The 23,897-nt window shown below is 43.4% G+C and overlaps 1 long non-coding RNA gene across 1 annotated transcript; it reads left to right on the forward strand.

Annotated features, from left to right (window-relative positions):
- The first annotated feature begins 2,327 nt into the window (after positions 1 to 2,327).
- Positions 2,328 to 4,055, forward strand: LOC120969873 (uncharacterized). The gene is made up of 2 exons (XR_012188730.1): positions 2,328 to 2,925; positions 3,544 to 4,055. It is a non-coding gene; the product is annotated as an uncharacterized lncRNA (long non-coding RNA).
- The last annotated feature ends 19,842 nt before the right edge of the window (positions 4,056 to 23,897 follow it).

The following is a 23,897-nucleotide window of genomic DNA, read 5'->3' on the forward strand; positions in this document are numbered from 1 at the left end:
TTGCTGAGACCATCTCGTGTTCGTTTCCTCTAATTTGTTCTCATATCCTATCAATTGGTATCAGTAGCCACTTCTATCCTTGGAGGAGAATTGGTTCGTTTCGAGCAAGGATTGGGATCTCTCCTAAAATACCTCTATCTCTGTCTGAGCTATGGCGGGGGTAGACATCATCTAGTCCGTGGCGGAATGGTGAGGTCATTGGCAAGGGATTCGTGATTTTCCCGCGTGAAGTTCCAGAGTTGTGTCCAATCTAGGCATGGGCACCCGCACAAAACACAATGAGATCACTAAGGAGCTAACATTCTGCGTGATGAGGTGACAATACTGGGGCTCAACGAGGATAAAATCTAAGACCAAATTGATGAAGTCAATACTCGGTTGAGCAGTTGAATCGCATGAGGTACAACTTGGCAAGCTGGAGGTAATCATGGAGAAAAATTTTGAGGTTCAAACAAAAATGTTCTTACACTATAAAACATGTCATCTCTTGTGACGAAAATCGTTGTGATGGGGAAAGAACCATCATTTAAGATCATTCTATATGACGGTGACCATCATAAGCTGATGGCCACCCGAAGCAGCCTCCCCCGATATGTCGGGTGATGATTCGATCTAATATTACGTGACTCCGATTAAGTGTCACAAGTCATGTGCATATTCAGTGATTGTCTTGACTGTCATAAAAAATGTTGGACGCGTTAGTGAAAGAAATATAAATAGAAAATTTACCGATTATTTTTGCAACTGGGTTATTTTGTGGCATGTTCTTTGTTAATAGAAATTGCACTGAATAGAGATCGTCCAGTTCCCTCGTAAACAAAGGAATTGGGAACATTAGTACGATGATGTAAGGTTGTGCTCGACTACCATGTTGAATAGAATAAGGATTGTGTGGTTCCCTCGTAGGCAAAGGAATTGGAAACAATGGTACTACGATGCAGGGTTGTGCTCGACTACCACGACACCGGCAATGCAAGGTGAGAGGGCGTCATGGTGAGGCAAAGTGCGCCTGCTGCACATCGAAGTGGTGTGTGATTGTGGGACAGTGAAGTAAGGGTGATTTTAAGTGAGATCTAGTTATTATGAGACATTCTAGCGAGATTGATTCGGTTTTCTCCATTAGGCGATGCAAATTATTATGCAATTTCATGTTTTGGAGGCAATGGGTCAAAAATGGATAACTGATTCAATCTAGATGACCCCAGAATACTCAAAAGGTATTAAGTAGTTTATGCAATTCACGGTTGATCACAAGAACGAAGGTGAAAATATGTTGTGGCCATGAAGTATGTGGAATAATTTGCTATGACATGACATGATACAGACCTTATTGATATTCACATACACATCAATCTATGTCCATCACCTATATAAGGTGGGTCTATCATGGGGAAGTTGTGAGCAATGGTGAAAGTCATAGTACCAATCATGGTGGTTATGTAATTTTTCTTTTCTTTTGAAAGCATATCCAATCTTTATTCCTTCATGTAGTGTGGTGCAACATAATATAATTGCATATTATTATCTTTTACAAAACAATTCATCATGGTAACATACGAAAGCCTTGTTCATATCGAGGCATTGTTTGGGAATCAAGGAAATTCTTACGAAATTTGAGAGATGATCATATGTAATAGTTCATTTTTTAGCAACAATGGAAATTTGACACAATCATGTGGATTAAATCTTTAAATTTAATGCAAATACTAGTCTCTGCCCATGACTTAACTTTCTTGCATCATACACCCATGCGATCATTCGCCGATCAACCATATGTATATTTGAATCGTAATGTTTGTGTTGTGCATTAAATTGATGTGCACGTAGACGAAATATCTAGTGGAGAAATATACATATATATATATATATATGTATATACATATATATATATATATGTATATACATATATATATATGCCATTTATAGATTCTTCAAAACATCCTTTAGAAGATAGACAAGATCAAGACTCTGATGTCAGTGTTTGACCTTCTACATTGTCACATGGCAAGTCAAAATAGTGTGCGTAATATCGCGACTTATAGTAAGATACACTTTGATTATATAGCACTTAATGGATCATATATGTGACGTAGATATATATATTTTGGGCGAGGCATTACTATTACAATTGAAATATGCATTCATTGTCCATCAATACTATATTGACAGTTAATTAGATATGAAATTGCTAGTCTCGATATGTCATAAATCGAATATAATATTTCATCAGAAGATACATGTCACTAGCATTTAAAGTCTTTTAATCATGTTTGACCATCAGAACAAGATTTGCTATATGGTGATGCTATAAATATCGTACCCTCCTCATCAGCCTCTCCATACAAACACTCTTTCGGTATCATACCTCTCATAGTTTTATCCAACTCTCATAAGTTCTCCCCTAAAAAAGCCTCAAATTTCCTCCATGAATCAAAGAGTCAACCAGGAGTGGAACCCCTCTGAGGTAGAGGGGGCAAGATCAATCATTGATTATCTCAACAACTACTACAACAATAATGGCACCAGCCATGAGAAGAACAAGAAGCATGATATCGTGGCCAATCTCAAAGCATGGTTCCCTAGGAAGACCATGCAACAGGTAACAGTCTTGTATGATGATCTTGTTACGGAGATGCATATGTTGCAGTTTCCAGAGAAGGAGTACAATGGTACCAATGGTGACCATGGTGTCATTTACACCGTGGATGGCCTTGTGAATAAAAACTTTGGATTGCAAAAGGAGGTTGCCATGGAAGGAATGGGTATTTTGTTTGGTCGTCCATTAGAGAGTATGCGAACCATGGAGATACAAGAAGAGGTGCAAATGGTGGAGGAGAACAAGGTGGTGTTGGAGAACAAGATGTGCATCCCTCAACCAGTGCTTGCACCACGTGCCAAGGGGTTTTGGACCCCGGAGGAACACAGGTTATTCATGTTTCATCCTTCCTAATTACATGGGATTTAAAAAATTATTTGATTTTGATTATTCGCTTGGAGATGCCGGGTGTATTTTAACAGAAATCATACTATTAACTATTATGTGGGTTTTAATTATCATGAATCGGAGGTTTTTTTATTTTTACTATACTCATAGTGCCCATATCACATTTACCAGAAACAATAGTACCAAGATGTATATATTTTGTTTGTGAACAACCGACTTTATTTCATTATTGTGCTTCCATTATAAGTTAATACCACCCACGCTTATCCTTGCAACTAAAGATGGAGTAGTTAATTATATATTCATAGTAAAGAATGGAACAACTATTGCAAGTATTATCATGGTCTATTTATATCTATTATCAATATATGACCATGGTAGTTATGAAATTCCTTATTCATTTATAATCATCTATTATCACATATTATATTATAACATCATAAAAGATAAACAAAGATGTCCTTTATTAGCACAAGGGTTACTATTTGGTTACAAGTTTTAATACTCCAACTATTGCATTTTTTCACCAGTATATTAATAATCAATATGTCCTTGAAAGAATTAACCTAACTAGTTCATCTTGAACATGGTTATTCTAGGCTCTTTCTCCATGGATTGAGTGCATGTGGTCGTGGAAAATGGAAGGACATATCAAAGTACTTCGTCACTAGTAGGACTCCAGCCCAGATTTCGAGCCATGCACAAAATTACTTCATGAGGCTACAGAGCAAAGGGTCAGGAAGCCAACGCTATAGCATCAACAACGTGGAGCTCGATGATGCTGACCCATGGAAAATGGAAAATAGCTTTAATTTTTGGCAAGCACTCGCCTTGCAATCTACAATTGGTGCTGATAACCAAAATCCAAGTTTTGATTTGCAAAATCCTTCGAATCCATTTGTCACCATGAACAATATAGTCTAGTTTGGAGTTGTCTTTCCTGAAGAAATGGAGTTAGTTGTAGTATATTGTGAGAATGATATGATGTTGTCGTCGTAGTAGGGGCTAGTGAACTTTGTTCCAACAGTATACAAGTATTACTTAGACTTCCTTCAAAGTATTGTATGGGATATCATGTATAAGATGCTATGATTTAAATTATATTTGCATATGTGTTTGGAGAGTCAATAATATGTGTTGTTACTATTTACTATGGTTGTTGTATAAACATTGCAACTGAAATTGATGTGGTATTGGTACGAACATACCATTTTTCTCTGGGTGGTCCTACATATAAGGAGGTGTGATGTGACAACGCTAATAGGCCAGTCAAGAAGGTGAAAACTAGCCTCATTAGTGAAAACTGGTGTCAACCAAGATCGGGATTGATTCTTGAACGGATTGACAAGTTGGATGTGTGCATTAACTAGTTTTGTAGTTCATGGTTGAGAGCAAAGAGGTAAGTTGTGTATTGAAAAGTGAACTAATCTCAATTGGAATCATTTATCTAAACTACATATACTGAATATACGTGTTCATTTTTTCTAAATAACAAATATAGTTGTTCCAACTTCATGGAGGCTTCAAGAAAAAAATGAAGGCTAAAGAGAAGCTTTATTCTGGAGACGAAGCGGGCATTTTGCCTATTAAACTTTAGTACACGATTCAATTCTATTCGACCATAGAGTGTAAACACAATAGAATCTTGGAATGCGGCTACAGAGGCCAGCTGGATCCGTAGAGCCAGCAAGAAGTATGCGCTTGAGAAGCAAGCCTTTGAAAGAAAACATTGTTTCGTGAAAAGTCGATCACTTCTTAATTTTTTATTTGTCTTTAGAGAAATTAGAAGATCAATCTAGGGTTGAAAAACAAACTCACGAACACCACAAATGGTTTTTTATTTGGATCTTCAGATAGAATGTAGGGTAGTGGCCGAATTTCCACTACTTCAGATACAAAATTCCTACACTCCATGATTTTTCCATGACTTCTATAGAAACTAGGAATGGTCAATTATTTTTTCCAAGATATCATCAAGCGTACACCATCAAAGATGGTAGGGTAGTTGGAATGGAAACCCGAAAAACAATGTATACAATGTATACAAAAGCAACACTATGTGTAGCCTATGATGTCAGCTTACCCATAACTTTGCTGAAAAGCCTTTTTTCCTTCTTTTTTACGCAATAGTCCTACAGTGTCTAAGACATCAAAATGCATGCACACCAGATGCCATGGGTTCTAGCATCACCACTGAACACATATGTAGCATTACCATGTCGGCCAAGGTCTTAACTTGAACAAACGGAAGAAGCCCCTCTGGTGTGTCCAAAACCTCATACCGAAAACGATACCAACTAAAGATTGAAGAAACAGAAAGTCTTGCAGAAAACGTATAATAGAAATTTTTGCTTCCTCCGCCTTTATCGCTATTGAGAAGACAAAGTGGCGGACGAGATAAGCACCTAAACAATAGATTACATGATCTGGAGATCTTGATTTGTCGAAATCTAATTGTACGAACACCATGGCGGCACTAGAAGCAACATCACACCATACATACACAAATGGAGCCGAGAGAATCTTATTGTGTCCTGCCACAATTACAATGTGTCACACATTCCAACTAAGCAACAAGTTGAACGTGGACGGTGGTTTCGACGCCGAAGCTAGCACAGGAGGTGCACGAACGGAGGCAGGAATCTTACTAAAGGGGGCCAATGGGAAAGAGAAATATTGAGGGGGGGGGCAATGTTTTCAGGAAGAAGTTTACCATGGGGGGGAGGGGAGAGCCATGGCCCCAGCTCGCCCTCTCTGGCTCCATCCTTGGGGAGGAGCCAACATGATCCTCAGGGATGACAACGGCTCAATTGTGCTCTCCTCTTGCAAACATCTTCATAATTGCGACAGTCCTTTGGAAGTTGAACTTTTGGCATGCATAGAAGGAATTAGCCTTGCTCAGGAATGGTGTCTGAGCGCTCATCATTGAGACCGATTCTGAACTGGCGACCAACTATCATGAGATGAGAGCCAGATCGATCGGCCAATGCAGCGATTGTTAAGGAGATTAAACACCTACTCTAGAGGGATAATCAACATGTCATCTCCATGATCCGTCGATCGAGGAACTGTGTGGCGCATCTCCTCGCTCAGCTAGGGCTTCTTTTTTATAAAATAAAAGAAAAAGAAGAAAGGTTTGTTCTCGCAAAAAAAAGTGAAACACCTAAGAATTGAACTACTAAGAAGTTAAGTAAAAAAATTGAGAGGTAAAGTTGAGTAATTAACACTGAAGAGATCAAAGTGAAACACTAAAAAGTGACACACCACCAGCAGGCGTTGTGTTGTCATTCAGCACAACACACGCAGCATTGCGAGCAGAGGACAACGCGCAGCGCAACTAAAACGCCGGGTGAATCTCATGGCAGACCAACACTTCCTTCCAAGCGCTAGCGAGCAACAGCAAACAGCAAATCCTCGCAGTCTCGCCGATCTGATGGTGGTTCGCTCGCCTCCTCGGTGCTGTCGCGTTGCCTCGCTCCCCTCGCGCCGGCCGGTCGTGGCAGCGTACGTGCGCTCGCTGGAACAATGCAACAAGGGAGCAGTGCCGTCGGCCGCTTCATGGCTGCAACGATGCGCTGGGGCAGCATGGAGGGAGAGGCTCGCTGATGAAGGGAAGGAGAGGTGTTGCCGACCACGGCCGCCGCCGCGGCGCATCTGTTCGGGGGAAACAATGGAACCCATGCGGGCCTGTGCGGGAGGAACACAGAGAGGCTCGGGAGTGTTGGCCAGGCCGAGGAAACAGCCCTCGGGCCCGTAGGCCGATAGTCTTTATTGGAATCTCTAAAAAGACTTATATTTAGGAACGAAGGAAGTAGATTTTTGTGAATATATTTTATGAATTCGTAATGCGAAGGCACCACGCTATTTGGGCACATATATTGTCCTTGCAACTACGTAGCTTGCACACGCGCTGACATACACAAGCACAAGATGATGATGATCAAGATATGGTTTACTCATAAACAATATATGGTTAGTTTTTCTTTACAGCAGTGTTGTTAATTCCAAGATCCTCTGATGCACAATTTTACTAGCTCGTATCTCTAAAGAACCACTAGCATAAACTTGGATGGAGATGATTGATCTTTCTTTGAGAGGAGTTCTCACAGAACAGACTCGCACGCTCAGCAAGATGTCGAGATCGCGAGATGGCACAGGCAGAAAGTATAAGATTAATTTATTGTTAAAAAACAAAGTCAACTTCTTTCTAGAAAAGGACGATATCCCTTGGTCTCTGCATCAATCATTGAAGACAAACACGACTAAGGCAATGAATAATTTTTCTTTCTTTCATTATGATGGAATGTAGGGGCAGCGGTCCAATTTCTACTCCGGGTATAAACTTTTCTTTTCGGACGAGGTACAAACTTCGTGCGTTCACTATTGTCATGTCTAAGGACATCTTCAGAGCGGACCCTCAATTCGCCCGCAAATGTCTAGACCGAGTTGTCCGGGCGCGGTTTTCCATATAACGGCATCCAGCATCGGTCCATGGACCACTTTGCATGTTTTTTTCTCGTAAACCGGAAGCAAACTAGGGGGGGCTTGGTGGGAGTCTGGACCTCCGTCACGTAGGACTCCGACACCGCCGGCCCACCCAAAACCACACCCGAACCCCGTGTCTCCATCCCTTTCCCATTTCTCTACATCCGCTTCACCCCTGGACGTCGTCACCATTGTACCAAGCCGCCCGCCCGCCAAGCCCTGGCATGACCTCTGTGACTCCACACCTTCAGCACGTAGCTTTGCCTACGCCATCGTTCCACACCTATCGTTCGTCCGTCACGCATGTACCATCCTCCCCTACAAATGTCGTCAGTGGGGGTCACCATTCCCCACAAGTGTGTGGTGAGATGCCCGTGCTAAATTTTCAATATTTTTTCTCCCTTTGAAGCAATGGATCAGACATGGAGTACATCGCGAGCACTATGTTGAGTCATCCGATGAATGTCCAACAAGGAGAATTATGCGGATGAAATGGCAATGATGCAAGCGGTCCTTGTAGACATGGGGCATGCAGAAGCTTGTTTGAGTGCATTTGGATAGGGCATTTGAAGTGCTCCAAGCCCATTTTGCTGTTGTTTGTGGACCTGCTAAACAATGGGATTTAGAGACCTGGTGGGAGGTGATGACATGTTGTGTGATCATGCACAACATGATTATGAAGGGTGAGGGTGAAGATGCTGCTGGGGATTTGGAATTTGAGAACATGGGTTATGCAACTTCAAAATTAGAATCCTGTCACATTTGATGAGTTTGTCCAAATGCGTCAACAGATTCGGCATCGACCAACTCATGAGTAGCTTAAGGATGATCTGATTGAGCACCTATGGACGTTAAAGGACACAACTAGAACATATATGCGAGTTGAATTCATGTTTGAACTATTTTATATTTGACGCACTTGAATATTTTCAATCATCGAAGATTTGATATGCAATTATTTTGAGTATTGTGGATCGAGAAAAAAACAGGGACATATGTTTAGGGGACAGTGTTGGATGGCTGGCTCCTCTATCCACATCCGTGGGGTAAATAGTGTGTCCATTTTTAGGGCCGGCGTTGAAGATATCCAAAAACCTCACCAAGCGCCCACCCTCGAGGATGGGATAATGATGACAACGTATATCCTGATGATCCTACATGTTGATTATGATGTTAGCTGATATCATAGTTTTTGCCATGGGTCCTAGCGAGGCCGCTAGCATCTCGCCCTGGGTCTTAACTCGAAACATGCATGAAAAGCACCTCTGACACGTCAGAAATTCAGATGAAGATGATGCCAACTTAAGATTGAAGACGCGTAAAGCCTTCGAGAGAAGGACATATCAGCATATACTCCCTCCCCTTCATTTCAATGGGCCCAACTCCAAAAACTCGTGTACCATTGTAGATTTTTTCTAGGGAAAATGGGATTCGAACCGACCATCTATAATCATGTAGTCCCTCCGATCCATATTAATTGTCGCTGACTCTATTATTTTTCATATTATTTGTTTCCCATTTGATAAGAAAATCAAAACTGAATTGAAGGTTGCACTTACCAATGGGTGCGGACCCTCGTACACTCATCACATGGCCAACCTAGCACATGTGCATGAGTGTGCTGCATGGTAGGTAATTAAGGCGGTTTCTTTCCCTAAGCATAATGTGAGCAAATACAGTGAAATTGACAAAAATATGAGTTAGACCTTATATAAAACGAAGGGGTGAGGGGAGGAGTGCTTTCTCTGACTTTATGACCATTGAGAAGATAAAAATAGGCAGATGGGATAAACCACCTGAACAGTGGCACTTTGGTCGAAGAGATCCAGATATGTCGAAAATACTAACTCTACTAGCTCCGCAACGACACTATGAAACACACCACAAATACTTAAATGAAGCCGAGAGGTTCTTATTGGTTGAGTCATTGCCCCACCGCCATAGCCACGTCATACTGAATAGAAAACTTGAAAGTCTACAACTAAAAAGACACCAAACATGTTGATCCATGATCTCTTCCTCCTACTGGGGCCAAAACGACCACTGAAGATGACAAATACCAATCAAAGACTAGCTTCCTGGCAATGCCCTCGATAATCCCATGTGAGCGGTCTGGTTTATCGATTAACTAAGCAAAATACATCAAATTAAAGAAACATAAACAAATATCAAAACAATTCAAGAAACTAAAAGACACATCGACATTCGTGTAAGACATTGTCCATCTACCCCTGACCGTTCGCATCTCTACTTTCCTATGTTTGTTAAGGCAAAAGATCAACATGCACGTCTTGGATTTACATGGAATCTACATGAGTCACCGACTCATGAATTCTAAGATTGTTGGCCCTTTTTCCTTTGAATTGCAAGCCACCAAATCGGTTTTGTCGCTGGGGAGTTGAGGAAGATGAAAAAAAACACACCAATATTGAATCAAGATGGCAATGGGGCGTGTTACCTGATCCTCGGCGAGGATTTGTTCTACTAGGGGACATGTTTGGGCTATTTTGCTTCCTACGGGGTGTTGATGGTCCAAAATGTCCTCCCGTCAAGGTTGGCGGGTTCGAAGGTGTTGCACTGTCTCTCATATGCGGTCCTCTAATGCCCCGTAAAGATGGGCCACGATACACACAAAGCTCATCTGCCCCAATGACCAAACAATAAATCCTCGTGAATCCACCTGCTCACACATAGTCACACTTCGCATCCATATGTCGTCGCTGGCCACTACTTCCCCTTTTCCTTTCCCTCCCAAATATGATGCCTAGTCCTCTCAAGCTACGCTACTGGCCCTGCCATACTACCCGTTGCTTCCCTACACCACCCTCAACAAAGAGCTACCCAAGTCCCCGTCAATGATGTCATCATGTCGCCTCTCTATTTTTTCGCTTCTGATCTCAAGCCTTCAAGTGTATGCACGTGTATCACTACCGGGGCGGGTCTCCCCACGGGGACCTAATACGCGTCAAGTGTCCAAGACGAGAAGGAAATGGCCCCAATGTTGGGATACGAGGTAGGTAAGGGGGGCACTTTTACTAAGGGGGATCGGGAAGCAAGAGTGATCCCCTGGTGGGGATGCCCTTAATTGTTGCCATCTAGAATAGTGACACAAGATCACTAGACACCATGGCAATCTTAGTTGCAGAACCAATGACATTATTGTTGCCAAGATAGTCCGAGACAACCCATAAACATCCATGGAATATCAATAGTTGAGTCCCGCTTCGGTACAACCCTCTCCTAAAACGTATAAAAGGGCAATATAGTCTTTTCGCACCTTCCCTATACATGCATTAGATGCCCCAATACAACGCGCGTTCTGTTCGACTGATGTCGCACAGGGAGAGCCTCCCGACTGGGCCGGCCCATTATCCCGTGAAAACTGTGAAAACAAACACCCATAAAAAAAATGACAAGCACAAGGGTTCGAACCATGCACCTCATATGGTAAGCGCTCATCGCTAGCCATTCCACCTGATAAACTCGCTGCACAATAAAGAAACGCTAGCTACAAAAATGATCACAGCAACCAGTAGTGTAGCAAACCATTTTCCCTTGTTTCTTTTTTCCTCTTTCATGTTTTTTCCAACAAAATGTAGATGCTTTTAATTTTGTTCAAAATTTCATAAAATGTTCGTTTTTGCCAATTTTGTACATAAATAGAAAAAAATCACATTTTCAGAAAAAGTACAAGAATTTTTTAAAAATATTCGTGTACTTAAAAGATTGTTCAGAATGATAAAACATGAATGCTTTTTGAAAAGTACAAACAAAATTTTGAAAACTAACAATTTTTGGAGAACATGAACAACAATTAGTATTTTCAAACATTTTTTCAATAAGTGCAAAAAATTTGAAACCAAAAAGGGTTATTAAATTTCCTCGAACATTTTGATGAATTTGTAAACAAAAATTGAAAGCATGAACATTTCTTAAATTCCGAAGAAATTTTGAAAGCGCGAATGTAATTTGAAACTCCACGAACATTTTTTGAATATGTGAATAAATTTTGGAAAAAGTCTACTTTTTGACATTGTGAGAAAATTTTGTAAACTAGAACGTTTTTTAAATTGTGAATTTTTTTTGTAAACGGCAACATTTTTAAGAGTAAAATACACCATAAGTCTTAAAACTGTTCGGTGTGTGTCATATTAGTCCGAATACTATGAAAATGCATATATGGGTCCTAAAAGTTTGCCAACTGTGTTGCCCACGGTCCTATCCACCCTGCATCAATTTTGACTTGCACGGGGTGGGAGGTTGACTACTTCGATGTGACAACTTTTTGCACACCCCCTCCCAAAAGGTCATATGTTATAATTTTGTGGCGTTCACACTTGCACACATCCTACCCCTTGTCCTCCTCTCCATATCCAACGGTCACCGTCCACCTCGGCCGCCGAGCGCCGTAAACAAGATGAGCTTCCTGCATCATGCGTTGGAACCACTCTGACACGTCTACCATTTCCGTCGAGGTGGGATCGTCTATGTTGTGGAGGAAGTGGGGACATAACCATTAGAAGCCCGTCGGCTGCTTGCTGCCGCCGCCGCCGCCCTCTCGCGTACGGCAGTGGTGCCACAATCTTTATGGAAGGCAACAACCATCATGTGGGGAGGAGGCTTTGGGGCCGTCGCATGGGAGAGCACAAACGACGACGACGCAGATGCAGGATGGCAAACCTGCTTGCAAAAGTTGGGGTCCGTCCTGAGGTTTTCAATAAAATATCATGTTCAGCAGAGCACTACTAGGAAAAGGGCTATAAATAATATGGACACTAATGGCGCACCACACATGTGGTGCGCCACTACTATATACTAATGGCGCACCACACATGTGGTGCGCCACTACTATATACTAATGGCGCACCATGTGTTGGTGCACCATTAGTGTCCAAATACTAATGGCGCACCACATCCACGGTGCACCACTGGTAAAATTTTTTTTTCAAAATTACTAATGGCGCACCAGGGACAGTGCGCCATTACTAGTTGAACTAGTAATGGCGCACCACTCCCACGGTGCGCCATTAGTAATTTTGTTTCAATTTTTTTTTTGAAAAACTACTAATGGCGCACCGTTGGAGTGGTGCGCCATTTCTAATTGAACTAGAAATGGCGCACCACTCCAACGGTGCGCCATTAGTAACTTGGCCCATTCCACCGAATGCACCCCCCCACCTGTGGACCGCCTTTTCAGTTTTCAAAAAAATAAAAGAAAATGATGGAAATGTCAAAAAAATAAAAGAAAATAAGTTTCCCATGTGATATGTGGTCTACTTGTTGGGAAAATTTACAAATATGAATTTCGACTTTATTTGCAAAATCTCTCTGGAATTTGTAAAATGGGCATAACTTTTGCATACGAACTCGGATTAAAAAGTTTTATATATGAAAAAAAAATCATCTACTCAAAAAGATACATCCGAATTTAACTGGGGGAACCCCGTTAAACATTTTTAAAATCCTCAAAAACCTAACAGAAAAAAGTTACGGGGCTTTCAAGATCTAGAGGCAAAAAAATTCAAAAAATTTCAAACTTACTAGTGGTGCACCATTGGGAATTTTTTTTCAAAAATTGATACGTAATATGACCGGGAAGTTTGAAATATTTTTCAAAATTTCATCATACTCATGAATATGAACAAAGTCCTAGACATCAACAAGGTTTAATAGGATTGATATGATAGATATATCAACAAGTGCCTGTTAAGTGAGGTGGTGCTGGGGTTGGATAGAATTGCGAAGTTAAGCGTGCTCGGGCTGGAGTAGTGTGAGGATGGGTGACCTTCCGGGAAGTTTGACCACTTAGTGCGATTTGACTTGACAATAAGCATATTGACCCGAGATTAAGCCATAGTGACCCGAGATTAAGAAAAAAACGAAAAAAATTGAAAAAAAATTGAAAAAAAAATTCTGAAAAAAATTGAAAAAAAATTGTTACTAATGGCGCACTTCTATGTGGTGCGCCACTTAGTAATGGCGCACCGTGGGCTACAGTGCGCCATTAGTATCTGGTATACTAATGGCGCACCACTGGTGCGCCATTAGTATTTAATACTAGTGGCGTGGTACTAGTGGCGCATCAGTAGTGCGCCATTAGTAGGCAAAACTGGTGCGCCACTAGTAGGCCTTTTCCTAGTAGTGGAGAGTGCTTGGGTATGCTAGAAGGGTTCGTTTGGAAGCAGCTCATTACTAGACATCCCTTAAATGGCCCTGCATGACCAATTCGAGGCACCATGCCAAGTTTTTTGAGTTTTCGGCAATTCTTGCATTTTCTGGAGTTTTTTGGTGGAAAATGGCCAATAAATTGTCGGACGTGACGCAACTTGCATATGGTGTCAGAATTCGTTCAAACCTGTCATCGATGCCTACCATGGCAAATCTCACTTGCTTCCAAAAGTTGGGGTCATTTCATGCATGTCAAGAAATAGACCGTGTTCATGGTAGGCGAGACGGGTCCATTTGGGAGCACTTCGTTTCTCAACATCTCTAAAATGGCTCCAATTTTTTTCTCGGTATTGTATGACCAATTCAAGGCACCATGCCAATTTGTTTCAGTTTTCAACAATTCTTGCATTTTTCTGAAGTTTTTGATGATAAATTGCCGGACGTGACGCAACTTGCATACAATGTCCAAATTCGTTCAAAGTTGGCATAGTAACTACCATGGACATGCCCACCTGCTTGCAAAAATTGGGATCAGTTCATGCATAGAAAAATAGACCATGTTCAATGGAGGAAGTTCGAGTAGGCCAAAATGGTTCGTTTGAGAGTATGTTTTTGTTCATGGCCTTGTATGACCAATTCAAAGTACCATCCCAAGTTGTTTGAGTTTCCGGCAATTCTTGCATTTTCTGAAGTTTTCTCGGTGAAAAAATGGTCAATAAATGGTCGGACGTGACACAACTTGCATACGGTGTCAGATTCATTCAAACTTGGCATGGGTGCCTACCATGGGTATGTCCGCCTACTGGCAAAAGTTAGATCATTTTATGCATGTCCAAAAATGGACCATATTCAACGGAGAGTGTTTGGATAGGCGAAAGGGTCCGTTTGAGACCACATTGTTTTCGGCATCTGTCACATGACCCAAATTATTCCATGAGCTTATATGGTCAATTCAAGGTACCATGCCAAGTTGTTTGAGTTTCCGACAGATTTTGCATTTTTTGGAGTTTTGTCGGTGAAAAAAGGCCGATAAATAGTCAGACGTGTCACAACATGCAAACAGTGTCGTAAGTCATTCAAATTTGGCATGCATGCCTCATATGTATGTGAGGCTGCTGAAAGAATTTTGGGTCATGTATCCACAGTCCAAAAAACCACTAGTTGAGAGGAGTGTGCTAGACTAGGCCAAATGAGTGCATCCGTGAGCATTTAGTTATTTTTTTCTAATTTGATTGCTTCATTTATTTGTAATTTCTGCCATTATCAATCAACAAGAACATTTTGTTATGCACTAATCATTTTTTTGAAATTTGTCAACAATTTTAAATTTTCAAATTGTGTATGAAAATTTGACAAGTTTGAACACCTTTTCCAAAATTTGTAACAAATTTCCAACAATTGATGAAATTTTTTAACAAAAATTAAAAACAATGTACTATTTTAAGAAATTATCAGCTTTTTTTAAGCACAAATATTTCTTAGATCTGTGAACAAAATATTCGAAAATATGATTTTTTTTAATTCCAGAATATTTTAAAATTCTAAAAATATTTGAAAACAAGAACATTTAGGGTATTCCAAACAAATTTCCCAATTTTTGAACAAGTTTCAAAAAGAACAATAAAGTTTGAAAAGAAAAAAATGATATGTGTGTGTGTCTGCTTCTGTATTGTGTTTCGCTAAAAGAAACTAGAAATTCAAGATAAAGGGGCTAAACGTCTCATGTAATGTAACGGGTGCTAGTGGCTTCGTTGGAACCCATGGTGGAATGCAGGGGTAGTGGTCGAATTTCTACTGCTCCGGGTACAAACTTCCTACACTCACCGTCACGTGATTCCTGTAAAAACTGTGAAGAGGCCATTATCATGTCTAGGACCTCACACCAAGCGTCCACCGTCGACGGGATAACAAAAACGCATATTGTGGCGACGTAGATTGTGATGCTAGTTCGTATAACAGTTTTGCCATGGGTTCCAACGAAGCCACTATCTGTAAAAATCAATAGGAAGTGTTTGACTTTCTCGAAGAAAAATATCAGAAGGTTCGTTTTTTTTTTTGAGACAAATAGAAGGTTAGTTTTTTTGAATTTCAGAACTAACTGAGTTAGTAACTTCTGCTAACTGAGTTCCAGGGCCCAAGTGTCATCTTACTATCATCAGGAATTCAGAAGATTAAAACGTTACGGACAAATGCTAGCCATTTTTGGTAACTAAGAGCAAAGGAATGAATTGCAGAAAACCACCACATTTAGGACTTCGTTTGTGGAAAACCACCGGGTCACTAATTTTTTTTGCAAAGATCACCGCGGATTCGGTAAACTTGTTGCAAATAGCACTAATTGGGTGATTAGCTGCGTTTGATCACTTTCTGACAAGTGGGGCCGGGTTGTAAGGAGCTGACTTGGCAAAACAATTGCATACACACCCCTGAATTTCACAAATACACCCTTATTAAAAAATTAAAAAAGCAATCAGCCCCTTTCACCCCCGTCGTCTGTGTCCTCCCAGGCGGCGGCGACGAAGCCGGACACCAAATCCGGCGAGGCCTTCAACGTGGCGCTCCTTGGGGACATCAGGGTGACCGCGCCGGAGCTGGTGCCGCCGTCTTCCTCGCGCGCAGCAGCTGGTGGGCACAACGGCCGGCGTGCCGCGCGACGGAGCAGGAGGCCGTGGGGCTGTGCCGCGGGCGCGCCGACCCGCACGCGGTCACCGTACGCCACCGCGATGCGCTCAGGGGCGGGCACGCTGCGCTCGACTGGTCGCTCCTGCCCATCTCCTCCCTGCTCCACCTCCTTCTCGTCTCCGTGTCCGCTCTGCCGGGGCTCACGCTCCCCGCCACGGCAACCCGACGGTTGGCAGGGTCAGGGCGCCGCCGTATCGGCCGAGCCACACCACCTAGTGAAGAAAAGCAGCGGGGTTGCATGGGCGGTGCTGCGCCCCGGCGGCGTCATGTTCGGCCACGACTACTTCACCGCCGCCGACGACCGCGGCGTCCGGCGCGCCGTTACGTTGTTCGCCAGGGTGAAGGGACTCACCGTCCGGCCCCAAGGCTAGCACTGGATCCTCTCCCCGAAGCCGCGCGGCGACGGCCGGTGACGCGTTCTCTCGGTCGGTCTCTCCGGTGTGCGTTCGCGTGCTTGTCGCGGTCACCGGCCTCCGCATGCTTGTTGGGAATCGTAGCATAATTTAAAATTTTCCTACGTTCACCAAGATGCATCTATGGAGTATACTAGCAACGAGGGGAAAGGAGTGCATCTACATACCCTTGTAGATCGCGAGCGGAAGCGTTCCAATGAACATGGATGACGGAGTCGTACTCGCCGTGATCCAAATCACCGATGACCGAGTGCCGAACGGACGGCACCTCCGCGTTCAACACACGTACGGTGCAGCGACGTCTCCTCCTACTTGATCCACCAAGGGGAAAGGAGAGGTTGATGGAGATCCAACAGCACGACGGCGTGGTGGTGGATGTAGCGGGTCTCCGGCAGGGCTTCGCCGAGCTTCTGCGAGAGAGAGAGAGGTGTTGCAGGGGAGGAGGGAGGCGCCCAAGGCTGTTCTCCTACTGCCCTTCCTCCCCCCCCCCTTTATATAGGCCCCTTGGGGGGGGCCGGCCCTGGAGATGGGATCTCAAGGGGGGGGCGGCGGCCAAAGGGGCGAAGGGGTGCCTTGCCCCCCAAGGCAAGTGGGAAGCCCCCCCACCCTAGGGTTCCCAACCCTAGGCGCATGGGGAGAGGCCCATGGGGGGCGCCCAGCCCACTAGGGGCTGGTTCCCTTCCCACTTCAGCCCATGGGGCCCTCCGGGATAGGTGGCCCCACCCGGTGGACCCCCGGGACCCTTCCGGTGGTCCCGGTACAATATCGGTAACCCCCGAAACTTTCCCGGTGGCCGAAACGTGACTTCCTATATATAATTCTTCACCGCCGGACCATTCCGGAACTCCTCGTGACGTCCGGGATCTCATCCGGGACTCCGAACGACTTTCGGGTTTCCGCATACTCATATCTCTACAACCCTATCGTCACCGAACCTTAAGTGTGTAGACCCTACGGGTTCGGGAGACATGCAGACATGACCGAGACGCCTCTCTGGTCAATAACCAACAGCGGGATCTGGATACCCATGTTGGCTCCCACATGTTCCACGATGATCTCATCGGATGAACCACGGTGTCGAGGATTCAATCAATCCCGTATGCAATTCCCTTTGTCAATCGGTATGTTACTTGCCCGAGATTCGATCGTCGGTATCCCAATACCTTGTTCAATCTCGTTACCGGCAAGTCTCTTTACTCGTACCGCAATGCATGATCCGGTGACTAACGCCTTAGTCACATTGAGCTCATTATGATGATGCATTACCGAGTGGGCCCAGAGATACCTCGTCGTCACACGGAGTGACAAATCCCAGTCTCGATCCGTGCCCACCCAACAGACACTTTCGGAGATACCCGTAGTGCACCTTTATAGTCACCCAGTTACGTTGTGACATTTGGCACACCCAAAGCACTCCTACGGTATCCGGGAGTTGCACGATCTCATGGTCTAAGGAAAAGATACTTGACATTGGAAAAGCTCTAGCAAACGAAACTACACGATCTTTTATGCTATGCTTAGGATTGGGTCTTGTCCATCACATCATTCTCCTAATGATGTGATCCCGTTATCAATGACATCCAATGTCTATAGTCAGGAAACCATGACTATCTGTTGATCAACGAGCTAGTCAACTAGAGGCTTACTAGGGACACGTTGTAGTCTATGTATTCACACATGTATTACGATTTCCGGACAATACAATTATAGCATGAATAATAGACAATTATCACGAACAAAGAAATATAATAATAACCATTTATTATTGCCTCTAGGGCATATTTCCAACAGTCTCCCACTTGCACTAGAGTCAATAATCTAGTTACATTGTGATGAATCGAACACCCATTGCGTCCTGGTGTTGATCATGTTTTGCCCTAGGGAGAGGTTTAGTCAACGGATCTGCTACATTCAGGTCCGTATGTACTTTACAAATATCTATGTCTCCATTTTGAACACTTTCACGAATGGAGTTGAAGCGACGCTTGATATGCCTGGTCTTCCTGTGAAACCTGGGCTCCTTCGCAAGGGCAATGGCTCCAGTGTTGTCACAGAAGAGAGTCATCGGGCCCGACGCATTGGGAATCACCCCTAGGTCGGTAATGAACTCCTTCATCCAGACTGCTTCCTACGCTGCCTCCGAGGCTGCCATGTACTCCGCTTCACATGTAGATCCCGCCACGACGCTTTGCTTGCAACTGCACCAGCTTACTGCTCCTCCATTCAAAATATACACGTATCCGGTTTGTGACTTTGAGTCATCCAGATCTGTGTCGAAGCTAGCGTCGACGTAACCCTTTACGACGAGCTCTTCGTCACCTCCATAAACGAGAAACATATCCTTAGTCCTCTTCAGGTACTTCAGGATATTCTTGACCGCTGTCCAGTGTTCCATGCCGGGATTACTTTGGTACCTTCCTACCAAACTTACGGCAAGGTTTACATTAGGTCTGGTACACAGCATGGCATACATAATAGACCCTATGGCCGAGGCATAGGGGATGACACTCATCTTTTCTATATCTTCTGTCGTGGTCGGGCATTGAGCTGTGCTCAATTGCACACCTTGCAATACAGGCAAGAACCCCTTCTTGGACTGATCCATACTGAACTTCTTCAATATCTTGTCAAGGTATGTACTCTGTGAAAGACCAATGAGGCGTCTTGATCTATCTCTATAGATCTTGATGCCTAATATATAAGCAGCTTCTCCAAGGTCCTTCATTGAAAAACACTTATTCAAATAGGCCTTTATACTTTCCAAGAATTCTATATCATTTCCCATCAATAATATGTCATCCACATATAATATGAGAAATGCTACAGAGCTCCCACTCACTTTCTTGTAAACACAGGCTTCTCCATAAGTCTGTGTAAACCCAAACGCTTTGATCATCTCATCAAAGCGAATGTTCCAACTCCGAGATGCTTGCACCAGCCCATAGATTGAGCGCTGGAGCTTGCATACTTTGTTAGCATTCTTAGGATCGACAAAACCTTCTGGCTGCATCATATACAACTCTTCCTTAAGGAAGCCATTAAGGAATGCCGTTTTGACGTCCATCTGCCATATCTCATAATCATAGTATGCGGCAATTGCTAACATGATTCGGACGGACTTCAGCTTCGCTACGGGTGAGAAAGTCTCATCGTAGTCAACCCCTTGAACTTGTCGATAACCCTTAGCGACAAGTCGAGCCTTATAGATGGTCACATTACCATCCACGTCCATCTTCTTCTTAAAGATCCATTTGTTTTCTATGGCTCGCCGATCATCGGGCAAGTCAGTCAAATTCCATACTTTGTTTTCATACATGGATTCTATCTCGGATTTCATGGCTTCTAGCCATTTATCGAAATCCGGGCCCGCCATCGCTTCTTCATAGTTCGAAGGTTCACCGTTGTCTAACAACATGATTTCCAGGACAGGGTTGCCGTATCACTCTGGTGCGGAACGTGTCCTTGTGGACCTACGAAGTTCAGTAACTTGATCCGAAGCTTCATGATCATCATCATTAACTTCCTTCCCAGTTGGTGTAGGCACCACAGGAACATTTTCCCGCGCTGCGCTACTTTCCGGTTCGGAAGGGGTGACTATCACCTCATCAAGTTCCACTTTCCTCCCACTCAATTCATTCGAGAGAAACTCCTTCTCTAGAAAGGACCCGTTCTTGGCAATGAAGATCTTGCCTTCGGATCTGAGGTAGAAGGTATACCCAATAGTTTCCTTGGGGTATCCTATGAAGACGCATTTTTCCGACTTGGGTTCGAGCTTTTCAGGTTGAAGTTTCTTGACATAAGCATCGCATCCCCAAACTTTTAGAAACGACAGCTTAGGTTTCTTCCCAAACCATAATTCATACGGTGTCGTCTCAACGGATTTAGACGGAGCCCTATTTAAAGTGAATGCGGCAGTCTCTAAAGCATAGGCCCAAAATGAGAGCGGTAAATCAGTAAGAGACATCATAGATCGCACCATATCCAATAGAGTGCGATTACGATGTTCGGACACACCATTTCTCTGAGGTGTTCCAGGCGGCGTGAATTGTGAAACTATTCCACATTTCCTTAAGTGTGTACCAAATTCGTGACTTAAATATTCTCCACCACGATCTGATCGTAAGAATTTTATTTTCCTGTCACGTTGATTCTCAACTTCACTCTGAAATTCCTTGAACTTTTCAAAGGTTTCAGACTTGTGTTTTATTAGGTAGACATACCCATATGTACTTAAATCATCAGTGAGAGTGAGAACATAACGATATCCTCCGCGAGCCTCAACACTCATTGGACCGCACACATCGGTATGTATGATTTCCAATAAGTTGGTTGCTCGCTCCATTGTTCCGGAGAACGGAGTCTTGGTCATCTTACCCATGAGGCATGGTTCGCACGTGTCAAATGATTCGTAATCAAGAGACTCCAAAAGTCCATCTGCATGGAGCTTCTTCATGCGCTTGACACCAATGTGACCAAGGCGGCAGTGCCACAGATATGTGGGACTATCATTATCAACTTTACATCTTTTGGTATTCACACTATGAACATGTGTAACATCACGTTCGAGATTCATCAAGAATAAACCATTGACCAGCGGGGCATGACCATAAAACATATCTCTCAAATAAATAGAACAATCATTATTCTCGGATTTAAATGAGTAGCCATCTCGAATTAAACGAGATCCAGATACAATGTTCATGCTCAAAGCTGGCACTAAATAACAATTATTGAGGTTTAAAACTAATCCCGTAGGGAGATGCAGAGGTAGCGTGCCAACGGCGATCACATCGACCTTGGAACCATTCCTGACGCGCATCGTCACCTCGTCCTTCGCCAGTCTCCGTTTATTCCGTAGTTCCTGCTTTGAGTTACAAATATGAGCAACCGCACCGGTATCAAATACCCAGGAGCTACTACGAGTACTGGTAAGGTACACATCAATTACTAGTATATCACATATACCTTGGGTGTTGCCGGCCTTCTTCTTGTCCGCTAAGTATTTGGGGCAGTTCCGCTTCCAGTGACCACTTCCCTTGCAATAAAAGCACTCAGTCTCGGGTTTGGGTCCATTCTTTGACTTCTTCCTGGTAACTGGCTTACCGGGCGCGGCAACTCCCTTGCCGTCCTTCTTGAAGTTCTTCTTACCCTTGCCCTTCTTGAACTTAGTGGTTTTATTCACCATCAACACTTGATGTTCTTTTCTGATCTCTACCTCAGCTGATTTCAGCATTGAATATACCTCGGGAATGGTCTTTTCCATCCCCTGCATATTGTAGTTCATCACAAAGCTCTTGTAGCTTGGTGGAAGCGACTGGAGGATTCTGTCAATGACCGCGTCATCCGGGAGATTAACTCCCAGCTGAGACAAGCGGTTGTGCAACCCAGACATTCTGAGTATGTGCTCACTAACAGAACTGTTCTCCTCCATTTTACAGCTGAAGAACTTGTCGGAGACATCATATCTCTCGACCCGGGCATGAGCTTGAAAAACCAGTTTCAGCTCCTCGAACATCTCATATGCTCCATGTTTCTCAAAACGCTTTTGGAGACCCGGTTCTAAGCTGTAAAGCATGCCGCACTGAATGAGGGAGTAATCATCAGCACGCTGCTGCCAAGCGTTCATAACGTCTTGGTTCTCAGGGATTGGTGCTTCACCTAGCGGTGCTTCTAAGACATAATCTTTCTTGGCTGCTATGAGGATGATCCTCAGGTTCCGGACCCAGTCCGTATAGTTGCTGCCATCATCTTTCAGCTTGGTTTTCTCTAGGAACGCGTTGAAATTGAGGACAACGTGGGCCATTTGATCTACAATACATAGTGTAAAGATTTAGACTAAGTTCATGATAATTAAGTTCATATAATCAAATTATTTAATGAACTCCCACTCAGATAGACATCCCTCTAGTCATCTAAGTGAAACATGATCCGAATTCGACTAGGCCGTGTCCGATCATCACGTGAGACGGACTAGTCAAGATCGGTGAACATTTCCATGTTGATCGTATCTTCTATACGACTCATGCTCGACCTTTCGGTCCTCCGTGTTCCGAGGCCATGTCTATACATGCTAGGCTCGTCAAGTGAACCTAAGTGTATTGCGTGTGTTCCGAGGCCATGTCTGTACATGCTAGGCTCGTCAACACCCGTTGTATTCGAACGTTAGAATCTATCACACCCGATCATCACGTGGTGCTTCGAAACAACGAACCTTCGCAACGGTGCACAGTTAGGGTGAACACTTTCTTGAAATTATTATAAGGGATCATCTTACTTACTACCGTCGTTCTAAGCAAATAAGATGCAAAAACATGATAAACATCACATGCAATCAAATAGTGACATGATATGGCCAATATCATTATGCTCCTTTGATCTCCATCTTCGGGGCACCATGATCATCTTCGTCACCGGCATGACACCATGATCTCCATCATTGTGTCTTCATGAAGTTGTCACGCCAACGATTACTCTACTTCTATGGCTAACGCGTTTAGCAACAAAGTAAAGTAAATTACATGGCGTTATTCAATGACACGCAGGTCATACAAAATAATAAAGACAACTCCTATGGCTCCTGCCGGTTGTCATACTCATCGACATGCAAGTCGTGATTCCTATTACAAGAATATGATCAATCTCATACATCACATATATCATTCATCACATCTTCTGGCCATATCACATCACATAGCACTTGCTGCAAAAACAAGTTAGACGTCCTCTAATTGTTGTTGCAAGTTTTTACGTGGTTTGTAGGTTTCTAGCAAGAACGTTTCTTACCTACGTAAGACCACAACGTGATTTGCCAATTTCTATTTACCCTTCATAAGGACCCTTTTCATCGAATCTGTTCCGACTAAAGTAGGAGAGACAGACACCCGCTAGCCACCTTATGCAACTAGTGCATGTCAGTCGGTGGAACCTGTCTCACGTAAGCGTACGTGTAAGGTCGGTCCGGGCCGCTTCATCCTACAATGCCGCCGAAACAAGAAACGACTAGTAGCGGCAAGAAGAATTGGCAACATCAACGCCCACAACTGCTTTGTGTTCTACTCGTGCATAGTAACTACACATAGGCCTGGCTCATGATGCCACTGTTGGGAATCGTAGCATAATTTAAAATTTTCCTACGTTCACCAAGATGCATCTATGGAGTATACTAGCAACGAGGGGAAAGGAGTGCATCTACATACCCTTGTAGA

Source organism: Aegilops tauschii, chromosome 7 (assembly GCF_002575655.3).
Source record: "Aegilops tauschii subsp. strangulata cultivar AL8/78 chromosome 7, Aet v6.0, whole genome shotgun sequence".
Classification (NCBI taxonomy): domain Eukaryota; kingdom Viridiplantae; phylum Streptophyta; class Magnoliopsida; order Poales; family Poaceae; genus Aegilops; species Aegilops tauschii.